General features: G+C 41.1%; 1 protein-coding gene across 9 annotated transcripts in view; it reads left to right on the top strand.

Annotated features, from left to right (window-relative positions):
* The window catches only part of LOC112429437 (fructosamine-3-kinase-like), a 598,793-nt gene that overhangs the window by 378,632 nt on the left and 200,445 nt on the right, over positions 1–19,716 (top strand). For 4 of the 9 annotated variants that reach the window (XR_011613969.1, XR_011613968.1, XR_011613967.1 and 1 more), the window contains 4 exons: positions 5,304–6,205; positions 8,014–8,124; positions 17,864–17,945; positions 18,458–18,569. The gene's annotated coding sequence lies outside the window, so the exon portion shown is untranslated. Of the gene's footprint in view, positions 1–5,303; positions 6,206–8,013; positions 8,125–9,668; positions 9,718–16,554; positions 16,722–17,863; positions 17,946–18,457; positions 18,570–19,716 lie in introns of those variants that run through there. The other 5 variants (XR_011613966.1, XR_011613964.1, XR_011613965.1 and 2 more) reach the window with 3 other exon arrangements.

The raw sequence follows: 19,716 nt of genomic DNA, 5'->3' as shown, positions 1-19,716 counted from the left end.
CCTCAGGAGACCACTCCTGTTCTTTCTGCTTCTTGAAGGTTAAGTTTTTGGATTCAATGTGAGTGAGGTCATGCAGTGTTTGTCTTTCTGTGCTTGGCTTATTTAACAGAATGTTTTCTTGGTTCATTGGTGTTGCCCTAAATGAAAATTGCATTATTTTTTATGGCCAGAGAATATATCATTGTATATATGTACTACATTTTCTTCATTCCTTCATCTTCGGGTGAACAGGTAGGTGGATTCCATCTTCCTAGCTATTGTGAATAGTGATGTAATAGACATGGAAAGACAGATGTCTCTTCAAAATCCTGGTTTGCTTTGACTGTATACCTAGTAGTGGGATCATATGGTATTGTACTTTCAGTTTTTTGAGGAATCTGCAACTGCTTTCCAGAGTGTATATAGTAATTGACCCTCCCATAAACACTTCTTTTTTCCTGGAAATTGACACCAGCATCTGTGTTTGTATTTTTATTCGTCATATTCATGTGAATAAGTGAAATGTTTTCTGCATATGGTTTTGATTTCAGTTTTTTGCAGGATTAGTAATGTTAACCACGTTTTCATAAAGATAGAGTCAGTCTTATGTCTTCTTTGGCTAAAAGTCTATTCAGCCTCTTTGCCCAATTTTGGATTGGTTACTTGTTTCTCTTTTGGTTAGTCTTTTTTTGCTAGTTACTAACGTTAATAGCTTGTGCCTTTTGGAAAACAATGCCTTATCGGCTGTATGTTTCCCCAAACTTTTCTTCTCACCTTTAGGATGCTGTTCTTGTTTTCTGTTTTTTCTCTTCCCCCTTCCCCTGCACCAGACTCCAATGGAGTCTTGCTCTGTTACCCAGGCTAGAGTTGCAGTGGTGCGATCTTGGCTCACTGCAATCTCCGCCTCCTGAGTTCAAGCAATTCTCCGGCCTCAGCCTCCTGAGTAGCTGGGATTACAGGTGTGTACAACCATGCCCGGCTAATTTTTGTATTTTTACTAGAGGCAGGGTTTCACCATGTTGGCCAGGCTGGTCTCAAACTCCTGACCTCGTGAGCCCCCATGCCCGGTCTAGGATGCCTTCTCTTTGGATTCATTTGTTCTCTCCTGCACAGAGGCTCTAATGTTGTACTTAGTCTGTCATGTTTATATTTGCGTTTGTTGGCAGTGATTTCAGTGTCCCATCCAAAAAAAGAGATCGTTAAGCCATTTTATTGTCTGTGCGTATTTTCCCCGTATTTTTTCCTTTTCTTTTTCTTTTTCTTTTTTGCAACCTGTGTGGACAGGGTGAAGTTACCCCAAAATATATGCTTATGCCATGTTTTCTCCTTGGAGTGTTTTGCTTTCCAGATTGAATTTAACTTATTTATTTTTCATAGATTTTTGTGTATGGGCGACATGGGGGTGCTATTTCAATCTTGTGCACGTGCACAGTTTTCTCAACTGTTGTGCCTTTGGTGTGCTTTTGAAAAATGTGTGCTCTAAATATAATTTTGGATTGATTACTTGGCTCCCTTATTTTGTCCATTTGGTTGTCTGGTTTTTTTTTTGTTTTTTTTTTTGTTTTTTTGAAATGGAGTCTCACTCTGTCACCCAGGCTGGAGTGCAGTGGTGCGATCTCAGCTGACTGCCAGCTCCGCCTCCTGGATTCACACCATTCTCCTGTGAATGAGCCTCAGCCTCCCGAGTAACTAGGACTGCACGTGCCCGCTACGATGCCTGACTAATTTTTTTTTATTTTTAGTAGAGATGGGGTTTTACTGTGTTAGCCAGGATGGTCTCAATCTCCTGATCTCGTGATTCGCCCGCCTCAGCCTCCCAAAGTGTGGGGATTACAGGCGTGAGCCACCGCTTCTGGCCCATTTGGTTGTCTTTCTATGTTTATGGCAGTCACTGATTGCTTGGATGACTATAGGTTTTGTTTTATCTATCATCCATGTATCTATCTATCTATCTATCTATAATATATCCTAATCCTATATATGTATGTATGTGTATATATATATATATATATATATATATATATTTTTTTTTTTTTTTTTTTTGAGACAGGTTATTGCTCTGTCACCCAGGCTGGTATGCAGCACTGTGATCTTGGCTTATTGCAGCCTTGACCTCCTGGGCTCAAGTGACCCTCCCACCTCAGCCTCCCAAGTAGCTGGGACTACAGGTGTGCACCACCATGCCCCACTAATTTTTTTACACTTTTTGTAGAGGTAGGGTTTTGCCATGTTGCCCAGACATCTCTCAAACTCCTGAGTTCAAGTGATCTGCCTGCCTCAGCCTCTCAAAGTGCCATGAGTACTGGTGGGAGCCACTGCGCCTGGGGAAACCCTGTTTAAAAAAATAATAATAATAGACTTTTATTTTGATTAAATTGCAGGTTATTTACATGTGAACATTTGATGACACTGAGGCTTGTGGCCACTGACTCCATTTTCCAGGCAGTGAGCAAAGTGCCAGTCAGTTGCTTCTTCTACCCACACCCCCTTTCTTCCTCCTTTTTTCATCTGATAGTCCCCAGTGTCTATTGTTTGCATCTTTATGTTCAAATGTATTCACTGTTTAACTCCAACTCATAAGTGAGAACATGCAGTGTTTGATTTTCCGTTCTTGCCTTGATTTGCTAAACATGATAATCCCCAGGTCTATCCATGCTGCTTAGGACATGATTGTGTGTTCTTCTTATGGCTGCGTAGTATTTTGTGGTGTCTATGCACCACATTAAAAAAAAAAAAAAAAAGTTGAATCCTCTGTTGCTGGTCACCTAGGATGCTTCCACGTCTTTTTTCTTGTGAATGGCACGGCCATGAATGCACGAGATCTTGTGTCTTTTTGATAGAAGGATTTACGGTCTTTTGGGTAGATACCAAGTAGTGGAATTGCTGGGTCTGGTGGTAGTTCTGTTTTAAGTTCCTTGAGAATCTCCAAACTGGTTTCCACAGTGGAAACCTGTTTCCATGTTCTGCAAGAGTGTAGCAGCGTTCCCTTTTCTTTGCCGCCTTGCCAGCATGTTGTTTTGACTTTGGAAAAATGGCTATTTTGACCAATGTGGGATGTTACCTCATTGTGTTTGCGAGTTGCATTTCACTGATGATTAGTGAGGTCGTGCATTTGTTCATGTCAATTGATCCCTTAAATGTGGTCTTTTTCTTTTTTTCTTTTTTTTTTTTTTTCTGAGACGTCGTCTCACTTTGTTGCCTGGACTGGAGCTGGAGTGCAGTGTCGCAGTCTTGGTTCACTGCAACCTCTGCCTCCTGGTTCAAGTAATACTCCTGCCTCAGCTTCCCGAGTACCTGGGATTACAGGTGAGCACCACCATGCCCAGCTAATTTTTGTATTTTGAGTAGAGACGGGGTTTCGCCATATTGACCAGGCTGGTCTCGAACTCCTGGCCTCAAGTGCTGTGCCTGCCTCAGCCTCTGAAAATGCTGGGATTGCAGGCGTGAGCCACAATGCTCAGCCTGTTTCCTTAAATTTCTTTACAAAAATTTACCCTATGGTAAAGGTGTACCACCAGAGGGTAGAATGAGACACTTTGGTCCATGGGTGCATTATTTAGTGATGAAATCAGGGTATTTAGCGTATCTCTTGCCTCATAGAGTTACTATTCCTTTGAGGTGAAGACATTCAGAATCCTCTTTTCTAGTTTTCTTGAAAAGTACACTCTGATAATGTTAGACCTAGTCACCCTGCTGCTGTGAAATAGAACTACAGGTTTCATTCCTCTCATGGAATATGTAACTTTATACCTGTTTCCAATCCCTGACCGTGCCCCACCTTTGAACCCCAAGCCATGTTAAGAACAGTTATGCTTAACTAGTTCTATGAAATAAGATTTTTAGATTCCGCCTAAGTGAGACAATGTGATGTTTAGTCTTTCTCTGTGTAGTTTATTTCTTGTCTTTTCTTTTTTCCTCTTTTGAGATCGTGTCTGTCTCTGTTTGCTCAAGCTGGAGTGCAGTGGTGCGATCTCGGCTCACTGCATCCTTGACCACCTCCCGAGGCTCAGATGATTCTCCCACCTGGACTTTGCAAGTAGCTGGGACTTTGGAGAAATGTCTCTTCAGGTTCATTGGCCAACTTTGGCTGGGTTACTTGATTTTGCATGTTTCGCTTCTTAGTAGCATTAGTTTCCTGTGCATACCATGTAACAACCTCTTTCAGATAAATGATTCCTCATCATACCCTGCCTCTATGAAGAATGCCTTCTCATTGTTAATTGGTTCATTGCTCCCTTTACCATGCTGTAGTTCTTGAATTTTCTTTTTCATGTGTTGTTTTCCTTTTGTTAGCAGCAATTTGAGGTCAGGCCAGAAAGAAAACTCACAATTTTTATGCATTTCATTGATTTTTAGTGTATTTTCCATGTATTTCCCAATTGTTTTTTCTTTTTGCAACCTATGAGCATAGATTAAGTTGCCCTGAACTTCCACTCACTCTGTGTTTTCCTGTAGAAGTTTTATGCTTTCGGGTCTTGTGTTTAGGTTTTCATTTATTTTGAGTTGATATTTGTGTATTGTGTAACATAAAGGTCCTATTTCATTCTTTTTCATGTGGATATCCTGTATTTTCAGATTCATTAATTGAACGGACCTCCCCCTCCTCACTGCGTCTTCCAGGTATTCTTTTGAAAAAAAATCTGTTGACTCCATACAGATATATGTTTAGGTTCTGTTATGTCCACATGGTTTCATTGTTAGGCCACTACCATGGTCTTTGGATGTAATTTGAAATTGTAATTTGAATTGGATGTAATTTGAAATTATAATTTGAATTGGATGTAATTTGAAATTGTAATTTGAATTGGATGCAATTTGAAATTATAATTTGAATTGGATGTAATTTGAAATAGAGCAGTGTGAGGCCTTGAAACGAGGTTGTATTTCCCTAGGATTGCTTTGCATGTTCAGAGTCTCTGGTGGTTCCATGTAAATTTTTAGCTGTGTATAGTTACATTTCTTGAAAAGTTTGGTTCATACTGCATGTCCACAATTAGGAGTGCAATGGGGACATTGCAGTACTTGTGTAGCTTGCATAAGGATAAAAGATAAAGTGAAGGAGGTTTCCATGTTTTGTGTGTGGGTTTCCAGTTTTCTCAACGTCATTTACAAAATGGACTAGCCATTCCCCCGTTTTGTTTGGGTTTTTTGTTTGTTTTGATACGGAGTTTTGCTCTTTTGCCCAGGCTAGAGTGAAGTGGTGTGATCTCGGCTCGCTGCAACCTCCGTCTCCTGGATCCAAGCGATTCTCCCACCTCAGCTCCCGAGTAGCTGGGATTACAGGCACATGCAACCACACTTGCTAATTTTTCTATTTTTATCAGAGACAGAGTTTCACCATGTTGGCCAAGCTGATCCCAAACGCCTGACCTCAACTGGTCTGCCCACCGTGGCCTCCCAAAATGTTGGGATTACAGGCGTGAGCCACTGCGCCTGGCCTTTTGAGACATCTGTTGACTGTAAGTACATTCAGATTTGTCTGTTGGCTGCCTGATACTGTCCAATGGGATATGTTTCTGTTTTTATGCCAGTTGCTTGCTGCCTCAGTAAGTGTAACTTTTCGATGTAATTTGACATTGGGGAGCATGAGGCATTCAAGTGAGTTTCTATTTCTGGAAAGTGCTTTGGATTTTCAGGGTCTTCCATGGTTCTATGTGAATTTTGCCATTGTTCATTTATAGATTTAAAACTGGGTTTGTCATACATGTCCAAAATTAGGGAGTACAGTGGGATTTTTTTTACTTGCGTACTTTGAGGAATGATGAAGTCAGGGTGTTTTGCATATCTATTCCCATGTCTAGTTTTTATTTGTCTGTGATGTGAACCTTCAATTTTCCTCTCCTTTCTAGCTCTGTTGAAAGAGATCCTACCATATTGTTACTTGTAGTCACCCTCCTGTGGAGTAGATCACCAGCATTAATTCCTCCCCAGAAGTGCAACTTGGTACCTATTACCAATGCCAGCCCATGCTCTGTCCTCCCAACAGCATCTGATAACCACTATTGTACTTTCACTTTCCATTAGATAATTCTTTTTTAGTCTCCTCATGGGTGAGATGATGCAGTGTTTGTCTTTCCCTGCCTCACTGATTCCGTTGAATATAACGTCTTCCAAGTTTATCCGTGTTGCCGCAATGGACGTTCTGTCATCGATGTTTGTTGATGGGGCATATTTCGTTGTATCTGTATGCTGAAGTTCCTTCATCCCTTCATCAGTTGATGGACAGGTAGGTTGATTGCATACCTTGGCTATTGTGTGTAGTGCTTCACTCAACCTGGGAAGGCAGCTGTGGCTTCCGTGCAGTGATTTCACTGTCCATAAGTGTATACCCACTGCTGGAATTGCCAGATGATAGTAGTTTCCTTTTTGATCGTTTGGGAAGCTCCAAAAGGTTTTCATAGTGCCTGTATATTTCTCCCAACAGCGTATGAGAGTGTGTATGCAACTTCCTCCAGGGAATTTGTTTGAAATAATTTGTTTCTTTTAATTGTTCAAATTAGGATGAGTCTCTATCTGAGCGTGCTTTTCATTTACGGTTTAGAGATGACTGGTAATGTTGAGAACTACCTTTTTACATGTTAGTGCATTGCACATTGTCTTTTTAGTAATGTCTGTTCAGTTCGTGTCCCAGTTTTGGCTGGTTTACTTGGTTTTGTGTGTTCTCCTCAGTGGTGTGTTAGTTTCAGATACATGATTCCTTATAATGTCCTTTCTATCTGAAGAATGCCTTCTGAGTGCTGGTTGGTGCATTGATTTCTTTACTGTGCAGTATTTTTTCTTTCTTTTTTTTTTTTTTTAACTGGTTGATTATTAGTTTAGTTCGCAGTGATGATTCTTTGTTTTTTTTTGAGATGGAGTCTCTCTCTGTCACCCAGGCTGGAGTGCGGCTGCCATCTTGGCCCACTGCAAGCTCTGTCTCCCGGTTTCACGCCCTTCTCCTGGCTCACCCTCCCATGTAGCTGGGACTACAGGTGCCTGGCTAACTTTTTTTGTATTTTTAGTAGAGACGGGGTTTCACTGTGTTATTCGAGATTCCCAGGATGCTCTCGATCTCCTGACCTCGTGATCCACCCGACTTTTTGCCTCCCAAAGTACTGGGATTACAGGTGTGAGCCACCGTGCCCAGCCACACAGTGATTATTCTTGTAAGATACAGTCAATAATAAAAACCAGGATTTTTGACTTCTATTATTGGAAGTGTTTTCCTTTTGTTGTTTTTCAAACTATTTAACATCGATTCAGGTTTTTCGAAACTTAAGCTCACTCTGTTTTCCTGTAGGCATTTTATGCTTTTGAGTCATGTGTTTAGGTTTTAATTTGTGAGCCACAGCACCCAGTCTCATTACATCTTGTAGGCGTTCTTTTCAGAAAAAATGTGTTGACTGCCTACAGGTGTGCGTTTAGGTACTGTTATGTCCACAGGTGCATGGTTTCTTTTTATGCCACTGCTGTAGTCTTTGGATAAGTAGATCTTTTACCTGTAATTTGAAGATGAAGAGTGTGAGGCCTCCAATCTAGTTTGTATTTCTTAAGATTGCTTTGCATATTCAGGGTCTTTGGTGGTTCTGTGTGAATTTCTAGCTGTGTATAGTTAACATTTTGTAAAAAATTTAGTTCATACCACATGTCCAGAATTAATGGTGCAGTGGGACATTGTGATAATTGTATACCTTGCATAAGGATAGAATCAAGGAGTTTATTGTGCCTGTGATCACATACATGTCTTATATCTTTGAGGTATGAACATCAGTATTCTCCTTGGTAGCTATTTTGACAAAGACACGACCGTATTGTTAGGCACAGTCGCCCTGCTGTGGAGTAGAATACCAGGATGTATTCCTCTACTTTAAATCTCTAAATACCTATTGCCAATCCTTGCCCGTGTCCTGTCCTCCACCCAGCCTGTGGTGACCACTACTGTGTTTTTACCTTCAGTGAGTTAAATTTTTCAGCTCCCACATAATTGAGAACATGCAGGGTTGACCTTTCTCTTTTCTCTGCTTTTCTGATTTGTTTGAACATAATGTCTTGCAGGTGCAGCCGTGTTGTGGGAAATGAAAAATGCCCTGAATTTTGATGACTGAAAAGTATTCCATTGTGCCTGTGTCCTGGAGATTCTTCATCCCTTCATCTGTGAACGGACAGGTAGGTTGATTCCATCCTTTGGCTATTGTCAGTAGCGTGTCAAGAAAGAGGGGAAGGAAGCTTTGTCTCCAGCATATGATTTTCATTTGCTTTCCATGGAGAGCCATAGGTGGGATGATGACATTACATGTTAGGCGCATGTTTAATTTGTTCAGGAACCTTCCACTGTTTTTCCTAGAGTGCATCCTAATTAAAGTTCCACCCAGTAGCATGTGAGATTATCCCTTTCTTTGTCTTGTCACCAACCTTTGCCTTATTTCAAGCACAGTCTTTCTTTTTGGCAATATTCATATCAGTTAGATTGAGATGGTGCCAGAGTGTGGTTTTCATTTACATGTTTGAGATGAGTTGATCTCAAACAGTGATACTGAGAAACCCATTATTTTACTTGTGTTTGTGTTTGTGTTTTTGTTTTTTGGAGACAGAGTTTCTCTCTTGTTTTCCAGGCTGGAGTGCAATGGCACCATCTCAGCTCACTGCAACCTTTGTCTCCTGTGTTTAAGGGATTCTCCCTCCTTAGCCTCCCGAGTAGCTGGGAGTATAGGTGTGTTCCCCCATACCCGGGTAATATTTGTATTTTTAGTAGAGACAAGGGTTTCACCATGTTGGCCACGCTGATCTCAAATCCCTGACCTCAGGTGATCTGCCCTTGGCTATTGTGAATAGTGCTTCACTCCAACTGGGAAGGCAGCTATGACTTCCATGTAGTGATTTCCCTGTCCAAAAGTACATACCCACTGTTGGAATTGCTAGATGAAGTGGTAGCTAGCTTTATGATTGTTTGGGAAGCTCCAAGTGGTTTTCGTAGTACCTATGGTAATGGTGATTTCTCTCAACAGTGTGGAAGAGTATCTGTGTATGCAGGTTTCCCTGGGGCATTCGTTTGAAATAATTGGTTTTTATTTTTTGTTAGAGTGAGTTCGTATCTGAGTGTGATTATCATTTACAGTTTAGAGATGACTAGCAATATTGAGAACCACCTTTTTTTTCCTGTTAGTGAATTGCATATTGCCTTTTCAGTAATGTCTGTTCAGGTTTGTTGCCCAGTTATGGCTGGGTTACTTGGTTTTGGGTGTTTTGCTCCTCAATGGGGTGTTCGTTCCTCCCAGATGTCAGATAACAACCGCTTTTAGATATATGATTCCTCATAATATCCTTTCTGTCTGAAGAATGCCTTCTGAGTGTTGGTTGGTGCATTGTTTTCTTTTCTGTGCAGAGCTTATTCAGGTTGTTTTGTGTTTTTATTTCTTGATTATTTTAGTTGTGGTTTTTATTTTTGTTTTTCCTTTTTTTTTTTTTCCTACCTTTAAAATTTATTATGATGGCGGGTGTCTTCAATATTGTTTCATATATTTTGTAGAAAAAAAAATCAAATGTTTGTTTTTATGATGAACTGTTTTTAAACCTTTTAGTTAATTATTTTTTTTATTTTTTTATTTTTTATTTTTTAATTTATTTTTTATTATTATTATACTTTAAGTTCTAGGGTACATGTGCATAACGTGCAGGTTTGTTACATATGTATACTTGTGCCATGTTGCTGTGCTGCACCCATCAACTCGTCAGCACCCATCCACTCGTCATTTACATCAGGTATAACTCCCAATGCAATCCCTCCCCCCTCCCCCCTCCCCATGATAGGCCCCGGTGTGTGATATTCCCCTTCCCGAGTCCAAGTGATCTCATTGTTCAGTTCCCACCTATGAGTGAGAACATGCGGTGTTTGGTTTTCTGTTCTTGTGATAGTGTGCTAAGAATGATGGTTTCCAGCTGCATCCATGTCCCTACAAAGGACACAAACTCATCCTTTTTTATGGCTGCATAGTATTCCATGGTGTATATGTGCCACATTTTCTTAATCCAGTCTGTCACTCATGGACATTTGGGTTGATTCCAAGTCTTTGCTATTGTGAATAGTGCCGCAATAAACATACGTGTGCGTGTGTCTTTATAGCAGCATGATTAATAATCCTTTGGGTATATACCCAGTAATAGGATGGCTGGGTCATATGGTACATCTAGTTCTAGTTCCTTGAGGAATCGCCGTACTGTTTTCCATAATGATTGAACTAGTTTACAGTCCCACCAACAGTGTAAAAGTGTTCCTATTTCTCCACATCCTCTCCAGCACCTGTTGTTTCCTGACTTTTTAATGATCGCCGTTCTAACTGGTGTGAGATGGTATCTTGTGGTTTTGATTTGCATTTCTCTGATGGCCAGTGATGATGAGCATTTTTTCATGTGTCTGTTGGCTGTATGAATGTCTTCTTTTGAGAATGTCTGTTCATATCCTTTGCCCACTTTTTGATGGGATTGTTTGTTTTTTTCTTGTAAATTTGTTTGAGTTCTTTGTAGGTTCTGGATATTAGCCCTTTGTCAGATGAGTAGATTGCAAAAATGTTCTCCCATTCTGTAGGTTGCCTGTTCACTCTGATGGTAGTTTCTTTTGCTGTACAGAAGCTCTTTAGTTTAATGAGATCCTATTTGTCAATTTTGGCTTTTGCTGCCGTTGCTTTTGGTGTTTTAGACATGAAGTCTTTGCCCATGCCTATGTCCTGAATGGTACTACCTAGGTTTTCCTCTAGGGTTTTTATGGTATTAGGTCTAACATTTAAGTCTCTAATCCATCTTGAATTAATTTTCGTATAAGGAGTAAGGAAAGGATCCAGTTTCAGCTTTCTACTTATGGCTAGCCAATTTTCCCAGCACCATTTATTAAATAGGGATCCTTTCCCCATTTCTTGTTTCTCTTAGGTTTGTCAAAGATCAGATGGCTGTAGATGTGTGGTATTATTTCTGAGGACTCTGTTCTGTTCCATTGGTCTATATCTCTGTTTTGGTACCAGTACCATGCTGTTTTGGTTACTGTAGCCTTGTAGTATAGTTTGAAGTCAGGTAGCATGATGCCTCCAGCTTTGTTCTTTTGACTTAGGATTGTCTTGGAGATGTGGGCTCTTTTTTGGTTCCATATTAACTTTAAAGCAGTTTTTTCCAATTCTGTGAAGAAACTCATTGGTAGCTTGATGGGGATGGCATTGAATCTATAAATAACCTTGGGCAGTATGGCCATTTTCACGATATTGATTCTTCCTATCCATGAGCATGGTATGTTCTTCCATTTATTTGTGTCCTCTTTTATTTCACTGAGCAGTGGTTTGTAGTTCTCCTTGAAGAGGTCCTTTACATCCCTTGTAAGTTGGATTCCTAGGTATTTTATTCTCTTTGAAGCAATTGTGAATGGAAGTTCATTCATGATCTGGCTCTCTGTTTGTCTGTTACTGGTGTATAAGAATGGTTGTGATTTTTGCACATTAATTTTGTATCCTGAGACTTTGCTGAAGTTGCTTATCAGCTTAAGGAGATTTTGGGCTGAGACAATGGGGTTTTCTAAATATACAATCATGTCATCTGCAAACAGGGACAATTTGACTTCTTCTTTTCCTAACTGAATACCCTTGATTTCTTTCTCTTGCCTGATTGCCCTAGCCAGAACTTCCAACACTATGTTGAATAGGAGTGGTGAGAGAGGGCATCCCTGTCTTGTGCCAGTTTTCAAAGGGAATTTTTCCAGTTTTTGCCCATTCAGTATGATATTGGCTGTGGGTTTGTCATAAATAGCTCTTATTATTTTGAGGTACGTTCCATCAATACCGAATTTATTGAGCGTTTTTAGCATGAAGGGCTGTTGAATTTTGTCAAAAGCCTTTTCTGCATCTATTGAGATAATCGTGTGGTTCTTGTCTTTGGTTCTGTTTATATGCTGGATTATGTTTATTGATTTGCGAATGTTGAACCAGCCTTGCATCCCAGGGATGAAGCCCACTTGATCATGGTGGATAAGCTTTTTGATGTGTTGCTGAATCCGGTTTGCCAGTATTTTATTGAGGATTTTTGCATCGATGTTCATCAGGGATATTGGTCTAAAATTCTCTTTTTTTGTTGTGTCTCTGCCAGGCTTTGGTATCAGGATGATGTTGGCCTCATAAAATGAGTTAGGGAGGATTTCCTCTTTTTCTATTGATTGGAATAGTTTCAGAAGGAATGGTACCAGCTCCTCCTTGTACCTCTGGTAGAATTCAGCTGTGAATCCATCTGGTCCTGGACTTTTTTTGGTTGGTAGGCTATTAATTATTGCCTCAATTTCAGAGCCTGCTATTGGTCTATTCAGGGATTCAACTTCTTCCTGGTTTAGTCTTGGAAGAGTGTAAGTGTCCAGGAAATTATCCATTTCTTGTAGATTTTCTAGTTTATTTGCGTAGAGGTGTTTATAGTATTCTCTGATGGTAGTTTGTATTTCTGTGGGGTCGGTGGTGATATCCCCTTTATCATTTTTTATTGCGTCTATTTGATTCTTCTCTCTTTTCTTCTTTATTAGTCTTGCTAGCAGTCTGTCAATTTTGTTGATCTTTTCAAAAAACCGACTCCTGGATTCATTGATTTTTTTGGAGGGTTTTTTGTGTCTCTATCTCCTTCAGTTCTGCTCTGATCTTCGTTATTTCTTGCCTTCTGCTAGCTTTCGAATGTGTTTGCTCTTTCTTCTCTAGTTCTTTTAATTGTGATGTTAGGGTGTCAATTTTAGATCTTTCCTGCTTTCTCTTGTGGGCATTTAGTGCTATAAATTTCCCTCTACACACTGCTTTAAATGTGTCCCAGAGATTCTGGTATGTTGTATCTTTGTTCTCATTGGTTTCAAAGAACATCTTTATTTCTGCCTTCATTTCGTTATGTACCCAGTAGTCATTCAGGAGCAGGTTGTTCAGTTTCCATGTAGTTGAGCGGTTTTGATTGAGTTTCTTAGTCCTGAGTTCTAGTTTGATTGCACTGTGGTCTGAGAGACAGTTTGTTATAATTTCTGTTCTTGTACATTTGCTGAGGAGTGCTTTACTTCCAATTATGTGGTCAATTTTGGAATAAGTGTGATGTGGTGCTGAGAAGAATGTATATTCTGTTGATTTGGGGTGGAGAGTTCTATAGATGTCTATTAGGTCTGCTTGCTGCAGAGATGAGTTCAATTCCTGGATATCCTTGTTACCTTTCTGTCTCGTTGATCTGTCTAATGTTGACAGTGGAGTGTTGAAGTCTCCCATTATTATTGTATGGGAGTCTAAGTCTCTTTGTAAGTCTCTAAGGACTTGCTTTATGAATCTGGGTGCTCCTGTATTGGGTGCATATATATTTAGGATAGTTATCTCTTCCTGTTGAATTGATCCCTTTACCATTATGTAATGGCATTCTTTGTCTCTTTTGATCTTTGATGGTTTAAAGTCTATTTTATCAGAGACTAGTATTGCAACCCCCGCTTTTTTTTGTTCTCCATTTGCTTGGTAAATCTTCCTCCATCCCTTTATTTTGAGCCTATATATGTCTCTGCATGTGAGATGGGTCTCCTGAATACAGCAGACTGATGGGTCTTGACTCTTTATCCAGTTTGCCAGTCTGTGTCTTTTAATTGGAGCATTTAGTCCATTTACATTTAAGGTTAATATTGTTATGTGTGAACTTCATCCTGCCATTATGATATTAACTGGTTATTTTGCTCGTTAGTTGATGCAGTTTCTTCCTAGCCTCGATAGTCTTTACATTTTGGCATGTTTTCGCAATGGCTGGTACCGGTTGTTCCTTTCCATGTTTAGTGCTTCCTTCAGGGTCTCTTGTAAGGCAGGCCTAGTGGTGACAGAATCTCTAAGCATTTGCTTATCTGTAAAAGATTTTATTTCTCCTTCACTGATGAAACTTAGTTTGGCTGGATATGAAATTCTGGGTTTAAAATTCTTTTCTTTAAGAATGTTGAATATTGGCCCCCACTGTCTTCTGGCTTGTAGAGTTTCTGCCGAGAGATCTGCTGTTAGTCTGATGGGCTTCCCTTTGTGGGTAACCTGACCTTTCTCTCTGGCTGCCCTTAAGATTTTTTCCTTCATATCAGCTTTGGTGAATCTGGCAATTATGTGTCTTGGAGTTGCTCTTCTCAAGGAGTTTCTTTGTGGCATTCTCTGTATTTCCTGGATTTGAATGTTGGCCTGCCCTACTAGGTTGGGGAAGTTCTCCTGGATGATATCCTGAAGAGTGTTTTCCAACTTGGTTCCATTTTCCCCCTCACTTTCAGGCACCCCAATCAGACGTAGATTTGGTCTTTTTACATAATCCCATACTTCTTGCAGGCTTTGTTCATTTCTTTTCCTTCTTTTTTCTTTTGGTTTCTCTTCTCGCTTCATGTCATTCATTTGATCCTCAATCGCTGATACTCTTTCTTCCAGTTGATCGAGTCGGTTACTGAAGCTTGTGCATTTGTCACGTATTTCTCGTGTCATGGTTTTCATCTCTTTCATTTCGTTTATGACCTTCTCTGCATTAATTACTCTACCATCAATTCTTCCACTTTTTTTTCAAGATTTTTAGTTTCTTTGCACTGGGTATGTAATTCCTCCTTTAGCTCTGAGAAGTTTGATGGACTGAAGCCTTCTTCTCTCATCTCGTCAAAGTCATTCTCCATCAAGGTTTGATCCGTTTCTGGCGATGAGTTGCGCTCCTTTGCCGGGGGAGATGCGCTCTTATTTTTGAATTTCCAGCTTTTCTGCTCTGCTTTTTCCCCATCTTTGTGGTTTTATCTGCCTCTGGTCTTTGATGATGATGGTGACGTACTGATGGGGTTTTGGTGTAGGTGTCCTTCCTGTTTGATAGTTTTCCTTCTAACAGTCAGGACCCTCAGCTGTAGGTCTGTTGGAGATTGCTTGAGGTCCACTCCAGACCCTCTTTGCCTGGGTGTCAGCAGCAGAGGCTGCAGAAGATAGAATATTGCTGAACAGCGAGTGTACCTGTCTGATTCTTGCTTTGGAAGCTTCCTCTCAGGGGTGTACTCCACCCTGCGAGGTGTGGGGTGTCAGACTGCTCCTAGTGGGGGATGTCTCCCAGTTAGGCTACTCAGGGGTCAGGGACCCACTTGAGCAGGCAGTCTGTCCCTTCTCAGATCTCAACCTCCGTGTTGGGAGATCCACTGCTCTCTTCAAAGCTGTCAGACAGAGTCGTTTGCATCTGCAGAGGTTTCTGCTGCTTTTGTTGTTTACTGTGCCCTGTCCCCAGAGGTGGAGTCTACAGAGACAGGCAGGTTTCCTTGAGCTGCTGTGAGCTCCACCCAGTTCGAGCTTCCCAGTGGCTTTGTTTACCTACTTAAGCCTCAGCAATGGCGGGCGCCCCTCCCCCAGCCTCGCTGCTGCCTTGCCGCGAGATCGCAGACTTGCTGTGCTAGCAATGAGGGAGGCTCCGTGGGTGTGGGACCCTCCCGGCCAGGTGTGGGATATAATCTCCTGGTGTGCCTGTTTGCTTAAAGCGCAGTATTGGGGTGGGAGTTACCCAATTTTCCAGGTGTTGTGTGTCTCAGTTCCCCTGGCTAGGAAAAGGGATTCCCTTTCCCCTTGCGCTTCCCAGGTGAGGCGATGCCTCGCCCTGCTTCAGCTCTCACTGGTCGGGCTGCAGCAGCTGACCAGCACCGATTGTCTGGCACTCCCTAGTGAGATGAACCCAATACCTCAGTTGAAAATGCAGAAATCACCGGTCTTCTGTGTTGCTCGCACTGGGAGTTGGAGACTGGAGCTGTTCCTATTCAGCCATCTTGCTCCGCCCCCCCTTTTTTTTTTTTTTTTTTTTTTGAGACAAAGTCTTGCTCTGTTGCCCAGGCTGGAGTAGGGTGTCACGATCTTTGCTCCCTGCAACCTCCACTTCCTGGGTTCAAGCAATTCTGTTGTCTCAGCCTCCTGAGTAGCTGGGACTGCAGGTGTGCACCACTACTCCCAGCTAATTTTTAGTAGGGACAGGGTTTTACCATGTTGGCTAGGTTAGTCTCCAAATCCTGACCTCAAGTGATCTGCCTGCCTCGGCCTCCCAAAGTCCTGGGTTTACAGTCGTGAGCCACCGTGCCCGGCTAGCAGTGACTGTTTTTGTAAGATAAGGTCAATAACAAAAAGTAGAATTTTTGACTTCTGTTGTTGGAAGTGGTTTTTTTTCTGTATGTCTTTTTTTCTATTTGCTTTTACATCCTGTGAGCTTAGATTCAGGTTTTCCTAAACTTAAGCTCACTCTGTGTTTTCCTGTAACAGTTTTATGCTTTTAGGTCTTGTGTTTAGGGTTTAATGTATTTTGAGTTTCTGTTTGTGTATTGTATAACATCAAGGTCTTATTTCATCCTTTTGTATGTGACTATCCAGTCATTTCAGACTGCTCAATTGAAGACTGGTGATTCCTCATCTCATCTTTTTTCCCTTTGAGACGCAGTCCTGCTCCTGCTGTCACCCAGACTGGAGTGCAGTGGCGAGATCTCAGCTCTCTACAACATCTGCATCCTTGCTTCAAGAGATTCTCTTGCCTCATCTTCCCAAGTGTCTGGGATTGCTGGTGTGCACCACCACACCTGACTACTATTTTTTGTATTTTTACTAGAGATGGAATTTCACCATTTTGGCCAGGCTGCTCTGAAACCCCTGACCTCAAGTGATCTGCTCGACTGAGTCTCTGAAAGCTCTGGGAGTACAGGTGTGAGCCACAGCACCCGGCCTCATTACATCTTCTAGGTGTTCCTTTGAAGAAAATGTGTTGACTGCATACAGGTGTGCATTTAGGTTCTCTTATGTGCCTAGGTTCATGGATTCATTTTTATGCCACTACTGTAGTGTTTGAATGAGTGGAGGTTTTACATGTATTTTGAAATTGGGGGTGTGCAGCCTCCAATTGAGTTTGTATTCCCTAGGATTGCTTTGTATATTCAGGTTCTTTGGGTCTTTGGTGATTCCATGTGAATGTCTAGCCGTGTATCATTAACATTCCATTAAACGTTTGTTTCATACTTTATGTCCAGAATTAGGGGTGCATTGGGACATTGTGATACTTTGTATAGCTTGAGTATGGAGAAAATCAGGGAGTTTCCCATGCTTGTGACCACGTATAGGTTTGATAGCTTCGATATGTGAACATTCAGTATCCTCCTTGGTAGCTCTTTTGAAAACGGCACGACCATGTTGTTAAGTCTTGTCGCCCTGCTTTGGACTGGAATACCAGAATGTATTCCTCTCCTGTAACTTTCTGTGTACCTATTGCCAATCCTTGATGTCCTCTCCTCCAACTAGGCTGTGGTGACCATTGATATATTTTCACCTTCAGTAAGTTAAATTTTTCTGCTCCCACATGAGTGAGAACATGCAGGCTTGATCTTTGTCTGCCTTTCTGATTTGATTGAACAGAATATCTCCAGGTGCAGCCATGTTGCTGGAAATGATAGGATTCCAGGATTTTTGATGGCCCAAAAGTATTCCATTGTGTCTGTGTACTAGAGATTCTTCATCCCTTCATCTGTAGATGGACCGGGAGACTGATTTCTTATCTTGGCTTTTGTGCATAGGGCTGAATTCCACCTGGGATGACAGATAATCTCTTCCATGACCTGATCCTGTGCTCTGTGTATATACCTGGTAATAGAATTGCTAGATAAAATGGTAGTTGTAGTTTTCCGATTTCAAGGAACATCCAAGTGGTTTCTTTAGTGTGCATACTAGTTTACCATATCCCACCAGCTGTGGAGACAAGTTCCTCCTCTGAAAATCTATGATTTTTTTGTCTTTTAATATTTTTCAATTTTTTTCTTGTAGCATCCATTGCATGTAGAGTGAGATGGAATCTGAGTGTGTGTTTGATTTTTGTGTGTGTGTAAATGGTACTTGATAAGTTATTGTGAATTTGTTTTTAATTTATGTAGGACTGGGCAGAGGACCTGAAGACATGAGATTTATGCACAGGTCAAAGAGAAGATTCCCACCATTGCTGATGCACACAAAAGCGTAAGTGAAAAACACACTCAGATTTCATCTCACTCTGGTTAGAATGAATACTACCAACATTTGATGGCAGTTTGTTTCTATAGAGTGTACATTATACCCACACACACACAATCCAAGGTGCAAAGGACATTTTGAGATATCTATATGTAGCATCATGATGAAATCACCGTATCTGGCGTGTCTGTGATCTTCCATCATTATTTTTTCTCTGTTGAGAGAATACTCAGAACCGTATTTTCCAGCTGATTTTCAAAAATTTTTCTAGATTCTGTTGACCCTAGTCACCTAGTCACCCTGCTGTGCAGTAGAACACCAGAATGGATTCCTCGTATCTGAGCGTCACTCTGTACCCGATACCCTGCCGAGGCTTCCTGCTCTCCCCAGCCTCTAGTAACCCCTACTGGAAGTTCTGCTTCTAAAAGGCAGTGTTTTTTGGATTCCGTATGCCTGATGTCATGCAGTGTGGGTCTCTCCCTGGCAGACTCGTTTCATTTCACCTAATTGTCTTCCAGGTTTCTCCAAGTGATTGCAGATGACATGATTTCCTGAAGTGTTACAGCTGAAGTGTGTTTCCTTGCGTACATGTACTGTGGTTCCTTTATCCCTTCATCTGTGGATAGACAGGTAGGTTGATTCCACGTCTTGGCTATTGTGACTAGGGCTTCAGGACACATGAAAAGGCAGATAACACAGGGATTTCATTGTCTCTAAATGTGTACCCAGTTGTGGGATTGTTACACAACTGGAGTGGCAGTTGTGCTTCTTTTACCTTCTTTTTTTTTTTTTTTTTTTTTTAAAGATGGAGTCTTACTCTTGTCACCTAAGCTGGAGTCCTGTGGCGCGATTTCAGCTCAATGCAAGCTCCGCTTCCTGCGTTCAAGCGATTCTCCCGCTTCAGCCTCCCGAGTGGCTGGGAATACAGGCACCTACCACCACGCCTAGCCAATATTTGTATTTTTAGTACAGATGGGATTTCACCATATTGGTGAGGCTGGTCTCGAACTCCTGACCTCAGGTGATCCACCTTTCTCGGCCTCCCAAAGTGCTGAGATGACAGGTGTGAGCCACTGTGACCGGCCTACCTTTTGCTTTTTTAAGGAACTTCCAAAAGTTTTTGTAGTGTGTACAGTGATTTTCATTGCATAAAGAGTGTAGAAGATTTTTTTTTTCTGCAAGTCTTTTGAGTTTTGTCTTTTGTAATACTCATTCTAGGTGGAATTAGATGGTAACTGAGTATGGTTTTGATTCACGTTTTTGTGAGGATTAGTGATATTGAGGAACTGTCACCTGTGAGTCAATTTCCTGCCTTCTTTTCACTCAGGTCTATTTAGATCCTTTTACCTTGGATATTTGTTGTTGTTTTGTTTTTCACTTAGTCATATCAGTTTATTGTATGTGTTAGATAACAACCTCTTTCAGGGTTAGGATTTTTTATCGTTTCTCCCAGTCTTTAGGGTTCCTTTTTTTTGTTTCACTGTTTCCTTTTCCCTGTAGAATTTGTAAAGTGTCCCTAGTCTCATATGGTTATAGTTGTGTATGTTAGCAGTGATTTTTGTGTTCAACACCGCGCTTCCACGAAACACACACACACACACACACGGAGCCAAGCCTTGCATTGTCTATGGATGTAGTTTCCCTACTTTTGGTTTTTTTTTTTTTTTTAGTGTTATGATGCTTTTTTACCTTTTGCAGCCTGTTTGCATAGATACAGGGATTCCTAAAATATATACCCACTCTGTTTTCTTATAGGACCTTTACAGTTTCAAGATTG

The sequence above is a fragment of the Macaca nemestrina genome, chromosome 15 (genome assembly GCF_043159975.1).
Source record: "Macaca nemestrina isolate mMacNem1 chromosome 15, mMacNem.hap1, whole genome shotgun sequence".
Lineage (NCBI taxonomy): Eukaryota > Metazoa > Chordata > Mammalia > Primates > Cercopithecidae > Macaca > Macaca nemestrina.
Note: the sequence above shows the minus strand (reverse complement) of the source record. Positions and strands in the feature narration are given on the sequence as shown.